The sequence below is a fragment of the Schistocerca gregaria genome, chromosome 5 (genome assembly GCF_023897955.1).
Source record: "Schistocerca gregaria isolate iqSchGreg1 chromosome 5, iqSchGreg1.2, whole genome shotgun sequence".
Lineage (NCBI taxonomy): Eukaryota > Metazoa > Arthropoda > Insecta > Orthoptera > Acrididae > Schistocerca > Schistocerca gregaria.
The window spans coordinates 429,617,853-429,640,364 of NC_064924.1; positions in this window are offsets into that span (position 1 = coordinate 429,617,853).

Sequence of the window (22,512 nt, forward strand, 5' to 3'; positions counted from 1 at the left end):
TCCCCATAAGGATCTTACAATAACAGAAACGCTCAATAAATTGCGTTCCCAAAACTCACTAGAGGCAAGTCTTAATCCGGCGACACCTACAGCAGAGGACGAGAGTGACAATGAGCTAGCAGCTCACAGTAGGTCACGTACAGGATGCACCCAGGTGCAGACTGCAAGCCAAGTTCTTGGCGGCGCCCAGGTGTTGGTGATGGCAGCCTGCGGGAAGCTCCAGCTGGATAGCTTCACGCGTCTAGCAATATGGGGTGGAGCGCCATCCTGCACAGACATCGTATCTTCCAGCAGGTGTTTATCAGCCAGGCTGGAGATGATGCGATTCTGTACCTCTCACCCGTCACGGTAGCAGTTACAAAACCAGAATCACGCATTTCCTAGAAGAAAAAAGGGCCCGATAACAGAAGATGTGGTTAATCCTACCCATCCTGTGACTTTCTCGTCGTGCAATGGAGTTTCCACGACAGTTCTAGGATTTTCGGTAGCCCAAGTTCTGCAGTTGTGGGCGTTCACAGATCCTCGGAGCGTGAAGTGAGCTTCTTCGGTCCACAACACGTTACTCAACCAATCGTCATCTTCCGCCATCTTTTGAAACGCCCACACGGCAAATGCCCTCCGCTTCACTAAATCGCCAGGTAACAGTTCATGATGCCGATGATTTTGCACGGATAGCATCGGAGGGTACGCCTCAGTGTCAACCAAACAGTAGTGTATGGAATGCCGGTGCGACGTGCGACTGCACGAGCGCTGACATCCCCGTGCATAGACGAACTCGCTACAGTCTCCATTTCTTCCTGAAGCATTAAGCCTTGTGCTCGGTCTGCCACTATGGGGTCTACCGTCTAAACAACCTGTGGCTTCCAACTTCGAAATCATTCTCGCCACAGCTGCATTTGTCAACGGACGTTTACCCGTTCGAATCCCCTTCGTATGGAAATAAGATCGTAACGTTGAAGTAGCACATTCCACATCCTGATAATACAGCTTCACTGAAAGTGCCTTTTTAGGTAACGTCAGCATACTGCGACTGCTCGCGCATCTGATTCTCCCTCTCATTACAGCTCCTTTTATACACGATTGTCATGCGCAGTCACTGACGTTTTTCTGTCCAGCGCCATCTCTCGGACATTTTGTAAACTTTTTTTTGTTCTAATAAAACCCCATGTCATTCCAAGCACGTGTCAATTTTTACCTCTCTATCTACATTATTCCATGGTTTATTCAGTTTTCAAATTTGTACTGACTTTTTGATCACCCGGTATGTAAATACACCAATGAGTGAAAACGTTACGACCACCTGCTTAGTGGCGAGTGAGTCCACCTATGTAACATAGTACGGCAGCGATTCGACAAGTCGTTGCTAGGTGTCCGCAGGTAAGTGGCTCCAGATGTCTACACATAGCTGATCCAGTTGTCTTAAGCTACGTGCCAGATCTATGTGCACTCGGACTGGTGCCCAATAGCATCCAAAATGTATTTTAGTAACACTCAGATGTCTTGACCACATTTTTATTATTTCCCAAATCGTCTTACACGTTTCGAATTTCCGTCTTTTTCAAAGGCTGTGAAATAAAATACAGATTGGTGTCAAAGGATATGAAAATATGCTACATTTCACCATTGATTAAATACGAGTTGCTTTCTGTACCCGACAAACAGAGATAGGAATAGAGTAACAACAATGTATGCAAGGATAATTGTACTTAAATCTCATTTGAAGCTGCACAAAGAATCTGATACGGTGCACTCGGCTGTGAACAGTCGGGCTGCACTCATGTATAAGTTACATAGGGATGTCAATAAAAATCTTAGAGATGGTTACACTTTTGAGAAGTTATTTTCCTTGAGAAAAGATTTAGTCCTGCCAGAAAATGCTTAGCTTGCCTCCTTAGATGTTGTTAACCTAGCATACCAATTACAGGAACATTCACTAAAATTGAACTAAACTGATTCAGGAGGCATAATATAGGTTTGTGGTTAAAGCTAAGAGTAAATTAGAAAACAAGAAACGACACTCGATTGCGACCATACGTGAAAAGTATACCGGCACGGGTATTTACAGGATTAAGCGTGGTGATTGCGAAATAACTGAAGACATAAGTCTACAAATAGTTTTGAAAGCTGTCTCAGCATATCAGTATTACTCATGTTTACCCCTTCCCGCCCTCCACCCTCCCTCCCCATTCCCTACGCTTTCTACCCCTCGTCCCCTTTTTAGCTACCTCTTGGGATTTTACCATTCTTGTTATTTATAGCCGGCCGGTGTGGCCGAGCGGTTCTAGGCGCTACAGTCTGGAACCGCACGACAGCTACGGTCGCAGGTTCGAATCCTGCCTCGGGCATGGATGTGTGTGATGTCCTTAGGTTAGTTAGGTTTAAGTAGTTTTAAGTTCTAGGGGACTGTGACCTCAGATATTAAGTCCCACAGTGCTCAGAGCCATTTGAACCATTTGATATTTATAGAACAACAATTTCATAGTTGTAGAACTACAGGAGAAGTTATATTCGTTATTTTAAATGTACCAACTCTATGATTGTTAACCCCACCCTAAACCGCTCTTTCAATTTCTTTAATTTCAATTTTTTTTTTAATTTATCATATGTACAATTACAGCTTATGTTTTATTATATAGCTGACCATATTTTTAAGAGTTTTCTTCAGATGCCTAGGAAAGGGTAGTAGTACTTAATGGGGAACAAATTACGTAAGCTCGCTCAGTGCGTCACTTGCATTAATATTGGACCGATATTTAAAAGACTATAGTCGAAGATGGTATTTTGATTAAACTGTTGTTTGTGGGTTAAGGAGTTTTAATTAGATAAAGAAGTCTGAATGGTTGCCATATATTGTTATGACAATGATGTATCATGTTTCAAGATTGCACACTCTCAAACTGTTGGGATTTCCTGTATGGCTATCATATCAGGAATTTACAAGATTAATTGTGACAACTGGCTCAGATTTTATCTCGGACAGACGGCAGAAACTTCAGCACACGATATCGTAACACATGGATGCCTTAAGACTAAAAATAATTTGAACATATTTGCAATAGCCACTCACATGAACCAGCGTGGACACTCTGTTCTGACATTAATGACAACTTACAGACATTACATACCACTAACAGAGGCAATATCTACTTTATATTATGGAGTCAATTGGCTTCACGAATTTCGTCAATAATTTCCAATGACAGTAAAAAATAAAAAAGTCCTACTAAAACAAATTTTCCCATTGTCTTTGAGTGCAAACACTTTTTGTGTTATTAACATGCGACATTTAGCGGATTTCACACGTCATCCTTGCTCTGTTTACATCTGGTCAATATTTAATAAGTGATATTTTTGCATATTGATTATCTTTGCATTGTAGACAAAAACACGAAGAGTATAGCATAAGTGTGATGCTCAACGGATTTTAAAAATATTGCCTCGGTAATTTATTTAAAATATGTGTGCCGCGTGGAATTGACCAACAAATGCATCGAGTTAAAGAACCATATGGAACATAGCAAAACAAAACAAATCGCCGGCTACTGGTACATTTTCTTGTTGGGGTGGGTGGGGGGGGGGGGTGCCTGGGGTGCGAGAGGGCGGGGGGGGGGGGGGGGGGAGTGATCAGTCGTCTGACTGGTTTGCAGCCCTCTACGAATTCCTCTCCTGTCCTAACACCTTCATCTCAGAGTACCACTTGCAGACTTCGTCCCCTATGATTTGCTGCATGTAGTCCAGTCTCTGTCTTCCCCTACAGCTCGCTCTAGTGGCGTGTAAGGCATTCCCTCATGTCTTAACAGATGTCCTATCATCCTGTCCCTTCTCCTTATCAGTGTTTTCCGCATATTCCTCTCCTCTCCAGTTCTGCACAGCACCTCCTTTTTCCTTAGCTTCTCAGTTCACCAGATTTTCAACATTCATCTGAAGCACCACATGCTTCGATTCTCTTCTAATCCGGTTTTCTCACAGTCCACGTTTTACTACCATACAATGACGTCCTCCAGACTACATTCTCAGAAATTTCTTCCCCAAATTAGGCTTATGTTTGATACTAGTAGACTTCTCTTGGCCAGGAACTCCCTTTTTGCCATTGCTAATTTCCTTTTCATGTCATCCTTGCTCTGTCAGTCACTGGTCATTTTACTGCCTTGATAGCACAATTCCTTAACTTCATCTACTTCATAAACTACCAATCATGATGTTCTCATTTCTGTTACTTCTCATTACAATCGTCTTTCTTCAATTTACTCTCAATCCATATTCGGTAATCATTACTGTCCGTTCCATTCAGGAGATCATGTAATTCTTCTTCACTTACACTCAGGATAGCAATCTTATCAGCAAATCCTATCACTGATACCCTTTCACGTAGAATTTTAACTGCACTCCTGAACCTTTCTGTTACTTCCATCACTGTTTCTTCGATGTACAAGTTGAACAGTAGGGTCTTATACCCTTTTTAATCCTAGCATTTCGTTCTTAGTCGTCTACTCTTACTATTCCCTCTTGGTTCTTGTATATATTGTGTCTTACCCGTCTCTCCCTGGGCCTTACCCCTATCTTGCATAGTTTTACATAGTCGAAGGCTTTTTCCAGGTCAACGAATCCTATGATCGCGCCTTGGTTTTCCTTTAGTCGTGCTTCCATTATCAACCGCAACGTAAGCATTGCCTCCCTGGTGCCTTTACCTTTCCTAAAGCCAAACTGATCTTCATCTAAAACATCCTCAATTTTCTTTTCGATTCTTCTGTATATTACTCTTGTCAGTGACGTGGATGCATGAGCTGTTAAGCTGATTGTACCATAATTCTCGTACATGTGAGCTCCTGCACACTTCAGGATTGTGTGGATGATGTTTTTCCGAAAATCAGATGGTATGTCTCCATACTCATACATTCTACACACCAACGTGAATAGTCGTTCTCTTGTCACTTCCCCCAGTGATTTTAGAGATTCTCAGGGAATGTTATCTACCCTTCTGCCTTATTTGATCTGAGGTCTTCCAAAGTTCTTTTAAATTCTGATTCTCATACTGGAGCCCCTATCTCTTCTAAAAGGCCTCCTGCTTCTTCTTCATCACATCAGACAAATCTTCCCCTCACAGAAGCTATAAATGTATTCTTTCTATCTATCCAGACTCTCCTCTGCATTTAGCAGCTTAATTACCATTGCACTCTTAATTTTCCCATCCTTGCTTTCAATGCCACCGAGGGTTGTTTTGACTTTCCTGTTTTTTGAGTCCGTCCTTCTGACATTCATTTTTTTCTAGGTATTTTCACATTTTTCATGCAGCCATTTCCTGTTAGCTTCGCTGAACTTCCTAATTATTCCATTACTCAGCAACTTGTATTTCTGTATTCCTGCGTTTCCCAGAGAATTTTTTAGCTTCCTTCTTACGTCGATCAACTGAAGTATTTCTTCTGTTACTCATGGTTTCTTCGCAGTTACCTTCTTTTTCCCTGTTTTTCTTTCGAACTACGTGATGGCCCTGTTTAGAGATGTCCATTCCTCTTGAACTGTACTGCCTACTGAGGTATTTATTATTGCTGTGTCTATAGACTTAGAGAACTTCAAGTGCATCTTGCCATTCCTTAGTACGTCCGTATCCCACTTCTTTGCATCTTGAGTCTTCCTGCCTAATGTCTTACATTTCACCCTACTCTTCATCGCTACTAAATTGTGATCTGAGTCTATATCTGCTCCTTGGTATTCTTTACAATCCAGTATCTGATTTAGGAATCTCTGTCTGACCATGATGTAATATAACTGAAATCTTCCCATATCACCAGGCCTTTTACAAGTATACCTCCTCCTCTTGTGAGTCTTAAACAGAGTAATAGCTATTACCAGCTGACGTTTGTTATAGAACTCAACTAGTATTTTTATTCTCTTATTCCTTATCCCAAGCCCTTATCATACTGTAACTTGTTCTTATACTCCTTCTCCTACCACTGCTTTCCAGTCTCCAATGACTACTAGGGTTTCATCTCCCTTTACAGACCCTTTCAATATCCTCATAAACTTTCTGTTTCACTTCATCTTCAGCTTGCGGCGTCGGAATGTATACCTGAACTGTCCTTGTCGGTGTTGGTTTGCTGTCGATTCTGATAAGAACAACCCTATCACTCATCTGCTCTCAGTAACATAATCTCTGCCTTCTATTTATAACTAATCCCAGTCTTGTTATACAATTTTCTGCTGCTGTCGATAGTACACTTTACTCATCTGACCAAGAATCCATGTGTTCTTTCCATTTCACTCATCTGCTCTCAGTAACATAATCTCTGCCTTCTATTTATAACTAATCCCAGTCTTGTTATACAATTTTCTGCTGCTGTCGATAGTACACTTTACTCATCTGACCAAGACTCCATGTGTTCTTTCCATTTCACTTCACTACCGCTGCTATATCTAGATTGAGTCTTTGCATTTCCCTTTTCAGATTTTTTAGTTTACCTACCACAGTCAAGCTTCTGACATTCCACGCCCTGACTCCTAGAACGTTATCCTTTCGTCGATTATTCAGTATTTTTCTCATGGTCACCAACCCCTTGGCCGTCCGCTCCAAGAGATCCGAATGGGAGACTATTCCAGAATCTTTGCCAATGGAGAGATCATCACCACACATTTTCAATTACAGGCCACATTTCCTGTGGACACACGTTACGTGTCTTTAATGCAGCAGTTTCCAATGTCTTCTGCATCCTCACACCGTTTACCATCGCTGATTCTTCCGCCTTTGGGAGCAGTTTCCCACCCCTAGAATAAGAGAGTGGCCTGAACGTCTGTCCGCTGCTGCACCCTCTTTGACAAGACCTTTGGTAGAATGAGGGTGACTTCTGTTGGGTCTTGTCCACTCGTCTCGTATAGAGGGTGTCTAAGGAATGCTGCATTCTCGGAATGCTGTACAATAATTCAAGCAAATAACATTAGTAGTTTTATTTCTATAAAATATTTCTGGGGAGCCTGAACCAACATGCTTGGAGGTATCAGAGACTCCTGCAAAGATTAAGCACAAAAGCCCAAATAACTTTGCCACCTTTAATGCCAACTCATTTCTGATTGCTAGTAAACTGCAACATACATACCCTGCAGCAACATAAGATACTAATTGCAGAAATTCAAGAAACAATATTCACAGATGATCATACCTTTCAGTCAGTGGGCTACAGAATATTTAAAGGTAAAACTGACAAATGCATAGCAGAAACTAATCCTTATCTTGACACGGGATTTATAGTCAACAAGAAACTTCTAGATGCCAGTATAGAGTTTAGCTCGCCAAATAGATTAGTATCTAGTATTTATTTCCGAAGCACAAACAAAGTTTACAGCATTATAAATGTTCATGCGCCTACCAACCAGGCAAACAAGAGAGATCCGAATGGAACAGATGAAATTTGGGAAGAACTAGAAGACCTCCTATCTAAGATCCCAGACAAACACGTCGTCATCCTGGTCGCAGATTTCAGTGCGCAACTTGGCAAGGAGAGAAAATTCCAAGACATTGTTGTGAATTACCCAGCACATAAAAGAACATACTGTAATTGAGAGAGACTAGTGAAATTGTGTAAGGCTTTTAATCTAGTTATGAAATCAACATCATTCAAATGATCCAGAATGTTAAAGTTCGAAGGAGTGCCAAACTGGATTCACATCACTATATCATTCAAAGATTAAAATTAAGCTAATTCCAAGAAATTCCAGAAAAACACGGGCAAAGAATATAGACAACTTTGACACGGACAAGCTGATGTCAAATCGATAATTCCCTACTGAACTTTAATCCTTAGATCCAGAGTGCTGGGAAAAATTGAAACAAGCCCTGGTCAGAACAGCAAAGGAAACTGTTCCGCTTGTGAAACCGAAGAAGCATGCTTGGTGGAATAATGATTGTGAGGCAGCAGTGAAGCAAAGGCAGCATGCGTGACGGAAATGGAGTGCCAAGAAAACTGAAGCTAACAAAACTAACTTCCTGGATGCTAGAAAACAGGCTGCAAAGATCGTACGGGGAGTGAAGCGAACATTTGAGACAATACTGTTGGCACATTTGAACAAGACTTCCAGAAGACAAATACACGAAACTTCTATAGAGTTTTAAGGCCAATCTCACCAAGTACGATCCTTCAAGCTTACACTTGATAGCTCCAAACGGGAAGCTAGCTCACAGTGATAAAGACAACTGCCAGATACTAGGGAATTACTATACAGCTCTTCTGATTTGTGAACCTCCAAACTCCACATTTCCCTTTACCGACTACGTAGAAGTACACTCAAATTCATCACCAGCCACGAAAGGGGAAATCAGGCTAATTACTCACTGGCTTAAAAACAACAAACCACCAGGAGAAGATTTTGTAATTGCTGAGCTTTGGAAGTTGCAGGGGATAAGGCAGCGAATAAACTAACAGAAATCATCAGCCAAATTTGGGAAACTGAAAGCCTCCCACATGGCTCGAATACTGCTCTACTTCATCCTCTTCATAAGAAAGGCGACAGAACATATGTAAATAAGTATCGTGGTATCTTTCTCACATGAAGAACCTATAAGATTCTGTCGAAAGCTCTGCAAATTAGGACAGAAGAACAGCTAGACCCACAGCTGGGAGAATATTAAGGAGGTTTCAGGAAGGGATGATCATGCTTCGAACAGATAATGAACCTCAAATCCATCCTTTCGTACCTGAAGCACAGGAATAAAAATTTTTGTTGTGAACTTTGTGGATTTCGAAAGGACACACGACTCGATTGATCGTAAAACCCTGGTTAGAATTCTAGAAGAACTTAGCCTAGACAGGTAGATCAAAGCAATAATCCAGCAAACGCTAACCAACACATCCTCAATAGTGAAATTTGGAGGAGAAACCTCAAAAGCTTTCAAAATAAAGATTGGAGTGAGACCAGGAGATGGGCTCGCACATCTGCTTTTCGACTGCGCCCTAGAGTAGGTGATTCGTGAGTGGCGCAAAGAACTGGAAAACCAAGGAATTAAAAATGGTGTCAGGCTGGGTTACGAGAAACAGAATCTTGAAATCTATTGTCTCGCTTTTGCAGACGTCGTTCTAATTTTTTCTGACTCCATGGAAATAGCTGAGAGACAGATTAACGAGCTTAACGTACAAGCACAGAAGACTGGACTCCAAATTTTATTTCAGAACACCGAGTTTATAACGAACATAAATTCACCACCAAGGGAGTTTGTACTGGGTCAAAGCAAAATTAAGCGAGTTGAAAAGTTTAAATATCTCGGAAATTGGATAACCGCCACCTTATCAGAGAAAGAAGCCTTCATATCAAGCACAAACAAAATGGAAATGGCATTCCATTGAACCAAAAACATCTACAACAAAAGATCAGTATCGTTCAATGCAAAGTTAAGGCATTACTGCAGTGTTTCCATCTGGAGGTTTTGCACCTTCTGAATGCCTAGTAATGAACATAAAAGGCCTAATCGTAAAACTGGAGGTCAAGGAAAGGAAGATTTTTGAGAAAGATCGTAGGTCCCATCAGAGAGAATGGGGAATAGAGGAGACGTCTTAATCATGAACTGAATTCGCACATAGAGAAGATAACCGATATTATCCGGAAAAGAACGATTATGTTTTTGGGACATATGACCCGAATGAGCCCTGGAAGACTCGCCATTCGTATGATCACCTACTTTCATGAGAAGAAAACAAAATAGGCCTGGTTCACACAGGTGAAGAAAGATCTCAAAGAACTGGGAATCACCCATGATGACATCTTGGAGTGTGTCCCACTCAAGAAGAAACTTATGGCGTGGAAGGGTTTCCAAGAAAAGCCAAAACTAAAAACAGGAAAGGCTTGCACCCAGGAAAGGAAGTAGCAACTCAGAGAAGGAATGCGGGAGCACTGGGAAACAAATCAGAACACGTCAAGCAAGACTGTTGAAATAACGTTATCCAAAAATGTCCTATACGAAATGAATGAATGAACTTTTATTTCTACAAAGCAGATTGGCAACACTTAACTTTAATGTACAAGGGTGACGCAAGCGATGGGAGACATGCAAAATAAATCCTCGTCCTTTGAGCAATGTTCAAACAAGTCTGCCACACACTTTGTGCATCACTACTAACTGTTCTCGTAGCACACTCTGATAGGCCGTGCCAATACTCCGCGAATAATTTCCACTAATGTCCGCCGAAGCTGGCAGGAGCGGTGATTATATTCACTTTTTGCAGAGCTCGCTCCTGGCGCGGCGCGGTCCTTGTCGACGGGCTATTGGCTGACGTTTCCTCACCACCGCCTTCTCTGGCCTTACGTTCTTCCCCTTCGTTCTGGCGCTTGTTGTTACGCCAGAACCACTTCTTATGCCGGAAGTCTTCGGCAGTCAGTGGTGATTGTTAATCAAAATTTAAGCAGTACTGGTACTTATGTAAGTGAACATAACCATTTTGTATCATATATAAAAAATTCAAGCACTCTAGCATATTTTTATTAGTAAAACAACTTATAAAGTGACACTAAATCTTCCTGTGCATTCCGGAGCAGACGAAATCCTGTTGGTCAAAACATCTGCAGAACGAAAAATAGCTGGTGTCTGAAGATGAGCACGATACCGGTTACGGCACTAAAACAAAACATTTAAAAAGTGTTTGGAATGGTTGCTTCATTCACCAGCTACTTTTGTACACGTGGGTACATTCAATGTGAGCACCATTTCTAGCTCGACAGGTATCGAAATGGTATTCCACTACTCGCGAGATGATCGTAAGCATGACGTATGCTATGACCTCTACTGCGACGTAGATCTGTTGTCTCAAATCTACTAGATCTCGAGCCTTTTCTGTGAACAGTGTCTTTGAGAGACCCCCATGGACTGAAATCCGGTGGAGTCAGAGCTTAAGACGGAGTCGACCAGACAAATTCCCCTCCTCACCTCATCCCCTTCCATTCCAACTCTCAGGAAACGTACCATGGAGAAATGTGACAACATCCCCGTGATACTGAGGGAGCGGGGGGGGGGGGGGGGGAGGAGCGGCAGCATCCTGCTGGAAAATGACGTTGGGAGGCATCTGTGGACTTTGTAAGAAAGCAAACGGAGTCTTTGTGCACAGTGTCGTTTCCTCGTCGCTTGTGTAATGGAGTTACATGGCTTTCTAACGAATGCACACATTCAATGAACTCTTCGTTCAGGTATGTTTTAGGAAATTTTGTAGAATTTGAGAGCGAACTTCTCGTTTCTCTAATAGTTCTGTCCCACTGTTAAATGGATTTACGTGTGGGAGGATCCACATTCAGTTCTCTCCCCTTCTCTCCTTGCATACCGCGGAACAACGTGTGCGTTGTGGTGTCCCCATGTTATCAGTCAGAAGAACGTCTGCTTGATACACAGTAAACATTGGTGGGCTTGCGGCATACGACTCAGCACTGTTCTTGAAATAGTAAGGATCACATCTTAGAGTGTGTCTCTATCGATTGTGTATTTAACCAACATTATAAAAATGTCGAGTTCATTCATTATTAGCATTGGTTTGTTTATACCAATGCATTGGTTTGTTTGTACCTCCAGCCTGGACTCCCTGTACTTAGTGTGTGACAATAGTCATACAGTTCTGACTTATTACTGTATGTTACAGTCTTGTTCTCAAAAAAGGAACTGATTAATACAACGAGCGGCCTCAGGTGCTGCAGTCATGGACTGTGCGGCTGGTCCCGGCGGAGGCTCGAGTCCTCCCTCGGGCATGGGTGTGTGTGTTTTTCCTAAGGATAATTTAGGTTAAGTAGTGTGTTAGCCTAGGACTGATGACCATAGCAGTTAAGTCCCATAAGATTTCACATACATTTGAACATTTTTTCGAATACAGCGAGAGAAAAGGCTACGGTGTCGATTAGACAATAAATCTCCCTGAGTAGACCAAAGGTATGGGTGGGGGGGGGGGGGGAGGGGTTGGAGAGGGGGGGAAAGCAGGAAAACTTTCTCTGAATTCCATACAAGTAATAAGAAATTATTTTGGTATGTCTGAAAGCAGCATTTAAATGAGAAGTAATACGTGTGATTTTATTTAATACTTAGTAATTTTATGGAAATATTTCTGGAGCCAACAAAGGAGATAATCGTTCATTCAATAATTTATTATATGATGCAACTGGTATTAATAGGCTCTTTCCTTTCTCCCTTTCCACCTCCATTTTATACAACAATAATTTGTTAAAATTAACACTTTTATTAACTCAGTAGCTGGTCGAACAGTTCGCTAGCTGTGGTGTTGCGAGCAGATCATACTAATAAAAAACAATGTTACTTTTGGAGTGAAGAAACGAAATTAAAAATAAAAGACTCGTCTCAAGTGGTAGCGAACTGCTTTGTGAAAGGGAAGGATCCGTGGTCAAGTGCTCTCCTGCTCACTGTTTCAGTTTATCATATAGATACTATCAGCACAGTGTCTACTATGTAATAGAGAATATCTGACGCATACGGTCTTTTAATTGAGCAATATTAAGTCAAGTGGTATATTGCATTCAGATAGAGAAGTCAGACGTCAGACGCGTGTAGGTGAATTTGAATGCTACCATCTTTTATATTCGCAATAAACCAAAAATACATTTTCATCTACGACCTTGCAGTATTTTATGTTTTGAGAGCAAAATAACATAGCAACGCCTTAGTTCTATGTCAACAGCAAAATGAATGAACCGACATTAAATACACATCACATAAAAGCTGTCGGATCCGTCAATTTCAGGCGGGCGTGTGACGCTCAGATTTTTCCATGTAGTGTCAGTCGGGCGCTTAAACAGACCGCTCGTATTTCAACGGACAGAGCAGCAAACAAAAACAGAACTCCGGCTGTCATTTACGAGAGTGTATCGCGTCTCTACATTATGCAGCGCAGATCTGTGTACGAGCTCGCCCCCGCCAAAACAGCGTATGGCGTGGTGGCGGTGGTGTCACAGTCGCGTTTAAACACATCTGACAGCGATCGCTCAAAAAGCGGCTCGGGGAGGGGATTTGTTGACACTGTGCGCCTTGTCAAAACACGTGCGGCGCCAGGCGGCGTGTTCGCTTTCCGGGCGCGCATATCGATTCGTCCGCTGTCGATACTCGCAGTTCCGCTCGACATCTGGCTACCCGCTGCGGTCCGCCGGGTTCCATGCTTCGAGTGCTCTACATGCGCGGCCGACCGCAACAAGAGCACGCAAGTCCGCGTGTTCGTGTCCCGGTGCATGTCACCGGAACTTGTCTCATTACGTCAAGCAGCGACTGTCGGCCGTTTCGAGGGCTCCTATACATTTACGTTTCGCTAGCGTCGGCGCACCGGTCTCGGAGGGAGTCCCTTACTTTACCAGTATCAACAGCGAAACAGCGGTGAAGTTCATTCCACCGAAATAGTGAAATCATACGTGAATAACGTGTAAATCATATGCTGATCTTAAATTTCATAAAAATAGGAATATTTCGTGCTATCTACATTTCCTTCCTCATAGTTGACCCAATCTGAGCTTGTGCTCTGTCTCTAATGACCTGGACATTGACGGGACGTTAACCACAATCCCCCTTCCTTCCCTCAAATTATATATAATTAAATACATTATAAATATGTTAGGCCCAAAACCATACATACCGAGCGAGATGCCGCTGTGGTTAGCACACTGGTGTCGTAATCGGGAGGACGACTGTTCAAACCCGCGACCAGCTTTCCAGATTTATGTATCCCGTGATTTCTCTATATCGCTCCAGGTGAAAGCTAGGATGGTTCCTTTGGAAGGATACAGCCGATTTCCTTCCTCATAGTTGACCTAATCTGAGCTTGTGCTCTGTCTCTAATGACCTGGACATCGACGGGACGTTAACCCCAATCTTCCTCCCTTCCCTCAAATTATATATAATTAAATACATTTATTTTAATACGGAATTACGCTAGAAATTAAAATGAAAAAGAAGAAGCACAGTCTGTCGCTTTTCTGTGTATCTTCTGAGTGAGACAGAAATTATTCTGTATAAAGAGTAATTTTCTTCAGGGTTGACTTTTAGGCAACGTCTATAAATATTGATGGTCACCAAGATGGCAGTGACCGGAAGAGATGCTCCTTTGTTTGAAGAAGGACATCAGGGTCTGGGTTACATTCCTGGGAGGTACTTATCGGTTAGGACTAGTCAGGTAATGGCAACTTCAATATCTAGAGAGATGGTCCTCATGGACAGCTATCAGCCACTGACTGAACCAAATTGCTCTGTGCACTATGAAACTTAACATCTGAGATCATCAGTCCCCTAGAACTGAGAACTGCTTAAACCTAACTAACCTAAGGACACCGCACACATCCATGCCTGAGGCAGGATTCGAACCTGCGACCGTAGCGGTCGCGCGGTCTCAGACTGAAGCGACTTTCTGAACAATACGGGATGTTACGGCATACAGGCTAGGTAACACTCCATCATGCTGTCTTCTTGCTCCTCATTGCAAACATTTATCTTGAAACGTCCCCTTTGAACAATTATACAAGACTATGCTTAAACTGAGACACAATATTTTTAGCGCAATGCAATCTGACTTCCAAAAATCCCTACAAAAAAATGGCCCTGACTAACATTAACCTATACGTTTCACATATCACTTACCTCACAAAAATCTTGGTTACTCGAACTACTGTAATACAACGAGGACCACTACTGCCAGCTAAATAAAAGATTCAAACTACGGAAGGCACTAACTACTGATAGGCATAGTTAGCAAATTAAAGATTTTAATAGAGAACAAACAATGTATTTACCTTAATAGTCATAGTATATATAGCAGTTCATGACATCCATTCTTGCAAATTTCAAAACTCCGCAATCTCTCTTCCCACATCCACCACTGCTGGCGGCTCACCTCCAACTGTGCAACGCTACGCGCTGTTAACATCCAGCTGCCCAACACTACAATAGCGAGTATTACAACAATGCCAACCAGCCACTGACTGCACACAGCACAGCCAATGATTTTTCATACAGAGCGCTATGTGGCGTTACCAATTAAAAAACCTAAACAGCCTACTTACATAGCCCCCATGCTCCCCACAAAAAATTTTACAAATTGTTTTGGGCAGTGGCCAATGCAGATTTGAAAAAAAAAATTCCATAATTATAATTACAATAACAAAGAAATCAAATGCACACACTTATTGATACAACGTTGGTCAAAAGCTAAAATTTTCTCACAGTCCATAAAGACAGTCATAATCGTTCATCACAGTAAAATAGCAGTGTTTATCTCAAAGGTTGAACAGTAAAAGAAAACGCACATAGAAGTAGTGGATCTCCATGCAGTCTTGAAGAAGTAGTGTTGTCCTTCCAACTGAAAGACAGTGCTGACTCTTGGCATGCAGACAGGTAATGGGCCACAACAGAGCAAACCCACTGCAGAGTCAGTCAAAGTTTTGAAGAATATTGGTAGGTAGGTCGTCAAAGAGCAGACCCAATGTAGTTCTACTAGAGACTACGGTATTGGTGGGCACCTTGAGGTGCAGACCCCGTGCAGTCCTTGTAGAAATAATGGTATTGGTGGGTCATCAAAGATGCAGACCCACTATAGTCCTCGTAGAGACAGCCAGCAGCCATCTATTGCGACTGTGGAGGTGCACAATCACCATCGATGAGTCTTGCGGAGAATATAGCAAGTCCATAAACCACCACTTGTGCACTCACAAAGTTTTTAAAATTGTCCTTAGAACCAGCAATGCTGATACTCAGTCCCTTGCTGAATTATTAACACACGTGCAAACACTAACAGTCCTAATTTTTTTTACATGTTGTGCATATACTATGACCAACAGAAATGTGTGCAGTGAAATGTAATTTACAAGTTACTTAATTTGATGAATTGGTGTCAATTACAATTTTATAATATGAGAATACAATAACAAAGGTACAAAATACATCATTAAAAACATAATGATACAGATAACATTTGTAGTAATAGGGCTTTACAAAAGAATAGGAATAAACATGTACATCAGTGTTACAAGAATTATGACATAAGCACGTATATAAAATAACGAGAATAGTTTTCTAAACATTAATTTCACACATGAGCAACAAAACAGAACAGATATAATGTCTAAACATCTTTACAAAGTAAATAACATAGTATAAGAAAAATTCTATAACATAACTCTCATCAGCTAAACACATAAAGACAGGAAAAACACAAATATACAAGAGTACACAAACACATAGCAGAATAACAGAAAGAGAAAGGACAGTGTTTGCTTTACTGCAGATTCTTGCAAACAAAACTTTCTTTACTTCTTGAAAATCTCCCTTTATTATTCATTATTTCAAAAAGTTCTATCTATACCTGCTTTCTGTACTTTTTTACTAAAACGTCTCAATGCATTTCTTCCAATTCAGAGCAACTCATTCTCTTATATAGTCTACCCCTCTTAAGCTAACTTAAATCTACTGAGCTCAGATGCTAAACTAAGGTACGAGGCAATGCAGTAGCACAAAATAATTAACACAAACAGCAATGACAAAAATTCAAATTGGCAAAGCAAGCAGCAATATTACAACTAATATAAGGCAATTAGCAGCAAACAAGAAAAATAAATCAGTAGTAAAACTGGTTTAACAGAGTAATACAAAGTGAAATTTAGTAGCACTATGCCTGGCACACAGCAGCAGCAAATGCAATAACTTATAACTAAACATGACATAGCTCAAGCAGAAAAAATATTACAGTAAAGACAACAACGCAGAAAAGGGAAATGTCTATTCACATATTAATATCTATGTCATTAATGTGGTGCACCACAAAACTAATTCTACAAAAGATATTACCAAGTAGTTGAAAAGAAAATTAAGTATGCACTAACTGTTATTAATCCCTTCTTATTGTTGTTTCCTTTCCAAGTGCTCCTTTTTCGATGAATGTGGATCATAAAATCATTATTTAATAGATCCGTTGACAGAAAGTGTTCACATTAGCCAATGCATTTAATTTTATTTTATACAACCAATGCTGCAACACAGCTGGAAACCAGATATCAAAAGATCTTTTGTCAGGTGGCTGTCGTGCAGCTGGGTGCCCACGACGCATTACGTGCAGGTGGTCACTTAACTGTCTTACCGAAATATTTACGACACCAGTTTCCGCTACAGTCGCAGTCTCACATAAAAAATTTCACAGGTCAAGAATTTGCGTTACACATCTGTAGAAACAAAATCCTACTGATATAACAGTGTCCAAAAAAAATTTCCTTGGCATTGTAATACATTCACTCACTTACATACATTTCATAACTCTTAAAGTACGATTCTTGGTTTCCAACAACCTTTTTCACAAACCAGAGTCCCTAACCACTACTCATTATTCCTTACCTTATTATACATATATATATTCGTCAACACTTCTTCAATATTTCATCACAAGAAATACATAGCATAATCAAATTTCTCATATACGGTAGCATCATCTTATTGATCACAAACATATCTCAACAGCATAATACACATTGTCATCGTAATAATAACATCACATAAACTCAGCCAAATCTCAAAAACGTCGTAGCTTCCTAAAATAATTCCAAAACCAAAAAAAAAAATTTCTGCTCATTTAAATAGTGTCATCTACCTCAAACGTACTTTAAAAATCATGATCCCATACCAAATACATCATTCACAGCTCTCATAGTATCACAATTATTCCGAAAAAATATGAACATTTCACAAAGTACAGACAAAATACAATTTCATAAGTGTGAAGTTATCCAACCGTGTAATTACGTAAACATCTGTCACTGATGTAGTAAAATAAATATTTGTCTCTCTCAGTTAAATGATCAGATAGCTGTGTAATTCTGTGCTAGAGAAATATGGTACCGATGTGTAAAGTTGTGTAAGCAAATACCATATTAGCTAGGGCTCCTTGTGCTTGCCATACACATGGTACACAAAGTAAGAGTGTACCCCCCTGAGGATTAATGTAATTATACCCTCAGGTGTTACAGATTACAGAAACTGAATGAAATGTATCACGGAAAACTCTCTTTGTAATTCAAATATCTTTAAAAACAAATTTTTAAGTACAAAATTAATCACTCAAATAAGTGTACCGTGGGGCTAAACTGTGCGTCTTGTTATAAGATAATCTCTGTGGAAGTGTCGTAGTTATCGTCCTCCGAAAGCTAAGTTCTGCAGAAGTCAATGTACTTACCTCATGATAAACAAAAGTGAAATGCTTTGCGTATAGATATCTTAGTTATTACGCTTATTGCGATGATGAAGAAAGTACTGTGCTGTAACGTATTGTTGTACTATGGAAAAGGCTGTCTCATTGTAGCTATACCACAAAAGTTACTACTAAAACATGTTTTACTTTCCAGAATAATTCAGAAAAACTGTGCAGATATAAAACAGAAACACCGCAAAAGCAACATTGTAAATTGTCACTCATTAGTAGCGTCGTGATAAAATCGTGTTGCTGTCACATAAACTAACCACTGTGTCATCTGGTATCTCACAGAAAGAACTTTAAATCCAGAATGTATTCTCAAGTAAACGAAAATGTTGCATTAAAATCTCATTAGCAGTTCTGGTAAATGTTCTAAGTATGTGAGCCTTATAGTCGTTACGTAATCGTGCAACTAACAAGCAAGAATGTACACACACAATAACACTGTGTCGTTTGTTCACTACAACAATGCAATTCGTAAATCTCTGTGGGATCTCCACAATTTAAATAAGTTCTCTTGGCTCTTGACTGGATATTTAACTTCAAACATTGTTGCATGGTAACAGTTTCTAATTCTGACAAAGCGTACTAGAAATGTGAAGTGAAAATTTTTATGGCAAAGACAAAGTTAAAAGGCAGATTATCTCTCAATAAATGGTTTTACATGTGAAATGTGGTGCAATCCTTTACTCTTCCTAGTGGGCAGAGTTTAAACTTCAAAGCAATTATAATGTTGTATACGTCGGTAAGGAACACTGAAATTTTTCTCAATGTTAGCGTCTATGTTATTTTTCTCTGAGCCAGCCGGCGCACGTGGCCTGCCCTGTTTGAAGCTCGCCAGTTCTGATGGAATTCAGGTCTGTCGTTTTGTCGGTAGTTTACATAGTTTCTTATTTGTCGGTCATGTGTTGGAGAATTTCTTCCTGAATTATCACTGCGACTGAAGTTATTCTGTCTCCTGTGATAATAATAGTTCTGGTTGCCATATTGTCTGTTTCTATGATTGTCTCTGTTATATTCATTACTACGGAAATGCGATCTTTCTCTGTAACTACTACTCTGACAGTGGTTGTCATATGGGTGGTGTTTGTTTCGGTCACGATTTACGTTGTAAGAATAGCCTTAACGTGTCCAGTTATTATTTCTTTCATCGCGGAATAGCGACGGATGTGACCTGTAATTGTTGTGTCCCTGTTTTCGCGTCCCGTGATTCTCAGTGTCAATTTCCAATTCTTGTAAGAGTCCCTGAAAAGCTTCAATGTCGTCTTTGCAACGTCCTGCCAAAATGTTCAGGTAATTTGATTAAGCAAATGCGAATGAGTTCTGAGGGGCTGTATGGGTTTGAAAGGTACTGATTCTTGTGCAACATGTCTTCAAAGTATTTCACAAGACTGGAAAATTCAGATTGTTCAAAATATTTCATCATTATGATGCTATGTTTTACTCGGCCTTGTGTAGCTTGAGACCAATATTCTGAGAGGAAGGCATGATAAAATTCTCCTTCCGTTCGCATTCTTACCGCTGGCTCATTCTTTAAGTAGCCACACATAAATTCTAATCTGTGCTGCAATGACCAGTTGGGAGGAAAAAACTGAGAGAATTGATGAAGCCATGCTCCTGAATGAATGTCGTTGCCAGAATTCTTAAATGTTTTGAATTTACGTGCAGTAATGAACAGCTTATAGTCAAAATCATCGTGTCGGCGGGTCGCATATCGGTCGTTGTTACGTCGTTTCGGCGGTTCCATCTCAAAATTCGGTGTACTTTGCCAATTTCTTTCATAATCTCCAAAGTGCCCTGTGTTGTTATTTTGTGGCAGTTCCGTATATTTATGTCCCTCTTCCCGTATTGGAGTGCGAGTGTCCTCTGAAATACGTAATTCTTGTATTACCTGTGTCATTTGATCTTGTACTTCCCAGGTTTCTCTTTGGTGTTGCGTATTAATTTGATTCTGACTTTGTTTGAATTCCCTAATTTGTTCGCACTCTTCTGTGTCGATAAAGACTACCGGTTTTGTGTCATACAGCTTATCATCTACCTTCGTAGATAAATTATTTAGCTGATCCAAAAGTTCAACTACTTTCTCTGATAATGAACTAATTTCCTCCATATGTCTTTCTGAACCAAATTTGAGAGTATCTACTGTGTCCTTTAAGTTTTCTTGAGTTTTTTGCAAGTTGCGTAACCGAATCGGTAGATGCAACTGAGTCAATTTTAGCTTGCAAGATCTCATGATTTTCATGAACAATAGTTTACAGTTCTTTTATGGCTGCTTCGTGATTCTGTAACGCATTTTCATGCCGCGAAAAAATAGGTTGAAAATGCTCACAAATATGTGTTTTTACGTAATTACAGACTTTTTGACATTTCGATTCAACGTTATGTAACTCAGTAGTTAAATCTTCTCGTATTTGTTGAAGTGTGGTGTCTAACTTTTGAAGCTTTTGCTGTGTTTGTCTCTGATTTTGTTCCATTGTGTCTAACTGTTGCTGTGTTTGTCTCTGATTTTGTTCCATCGTGTCTAACTTTTGAAGATTTTGTTCCATTGTGTCTAACGTTTGAAGCTTTTACTGTGTTTGTTTCTGATTTTGTTCCATTGTGTCAAACTTTTGAAGATTTTGTTCCAATGTGTCTAACTTTTGAAGATTTTGTTCCATTGTGTCTAACTTTTGAAGCTTTTGTACCATTTGTTGCATTAATTGTAATAACAATGCACTGGTGTCTAAAGCATGTTCCTCAGTGCTATTCGGCAATGCATTTGAACTGGCAATATTCGCAGTTTGAAAAGCAGAAATTGTGTCCTGACTTCTTTGAGAAAACGATGAGGACGCAAAACCTGAATCTACAGTATTTGCAAGATTGTGTCCTGTCATTTCGGATTCCTGAGGCAAGCTGTTGCCGACCGAACGATTGATACTGCTTCCCTGTTCACTAATTGTTTCACTGTCTACACCATTGTTTGCAGCCCGCTCCATTTCCCTATGTACAATTACCAAATTACTACTTTGAACATTAGTTAGTTCATTACATGGCGGCGCTAACACACTGCTTTCGTCTTCACTGTCAGTTCTCAGTTTACTTTGGATCCTTGTACTACGTTTTTCACACGCCATTATTGTCACAATATTTCACACGACAACACAGAAAAACACAATTTGAAGAGAAAAAATAAGAGAACACATTAACATAGCAAATAATATCTAGTTAATTGCAAGCGCAGCTGCGAAATACTTGGTGCAACTCTACATGCATGCCACAACTGTTTTACTGTACAACAATGAAAGACTACAACTACAAAGGAAATTCTATCTATAATTACGCGCTAGCAATAAACAAAAGCTACACTAATTACACAAACTACAAGAAAAAAATCAGAAGATTCCAGTGAGGTATCCTTGGCTAAGGGTCGACATATGAAACGTCCTCTTTGAACAATTATACAAGACTGTGCTTAAACTGACACACAATATTTTTAGCGCAACGCAATCTGACGTTCAAAAATCACTACAAAAAATGGCCTTGACTAACATTAACCTACACGTTTCACAAATCACTTACCTCACAAAATTCTTCGTTACTCGAACTACTGCAATACAGCGAGCGCCACTACTGCCACCTAAAGAAATGATTCAAACTATAGAAGGCAATAATTACTGATAGGTATAGTTAGCAAATGAAAGATTTTAATAGAGAACAAACAATGTATTTACCTTAATAGTCATAATATATATAGCAGTTCATGACATCCATTCTTACAAATTTCAAAACTCCGACATCTCTCTTCCCACATCCACCACTGCTGGCGGCTCACCTCCAACTACGCAACGCTACGCGCTGTTAACATCCCGCTGCCCAACAGTACAATGGCGAGTATTACAACAATGCCAACAAGCCACCGACTGCAGACAGCACAGCCAGTGATTTTTCATACAGAGCGCTATGTGGCGTTACCAATAAAAAAACCTAAACAACCTGCTTAAAATCTTTCTCTCTCGTCTCAATCTTACAGAAATTCCAAATGGCTCAAATGTTTCAAATGGCTCTGAGCACTATGGGACTTAACATCTGTGGTCATCAGTCCCCTAGAACTTAGAACTACTTAAACCTAACTAACCTAAGGACATCACACAGGATTCGATCCTGCTACCGTAGCGGTCACGCGGTTCCAGACTGAAGCACCTAGAACAACACAGCCTCACCGGCCGGCTACAGGAGTTCCACTGATTACATTTTTGTAATTGTAACTGGTGCTTGATAACATGTGGACTTGATATCGAACACTAGTGTAATCTTTCCTTTCAGTTAATAATATTTGTCTTATGTTGCTGTA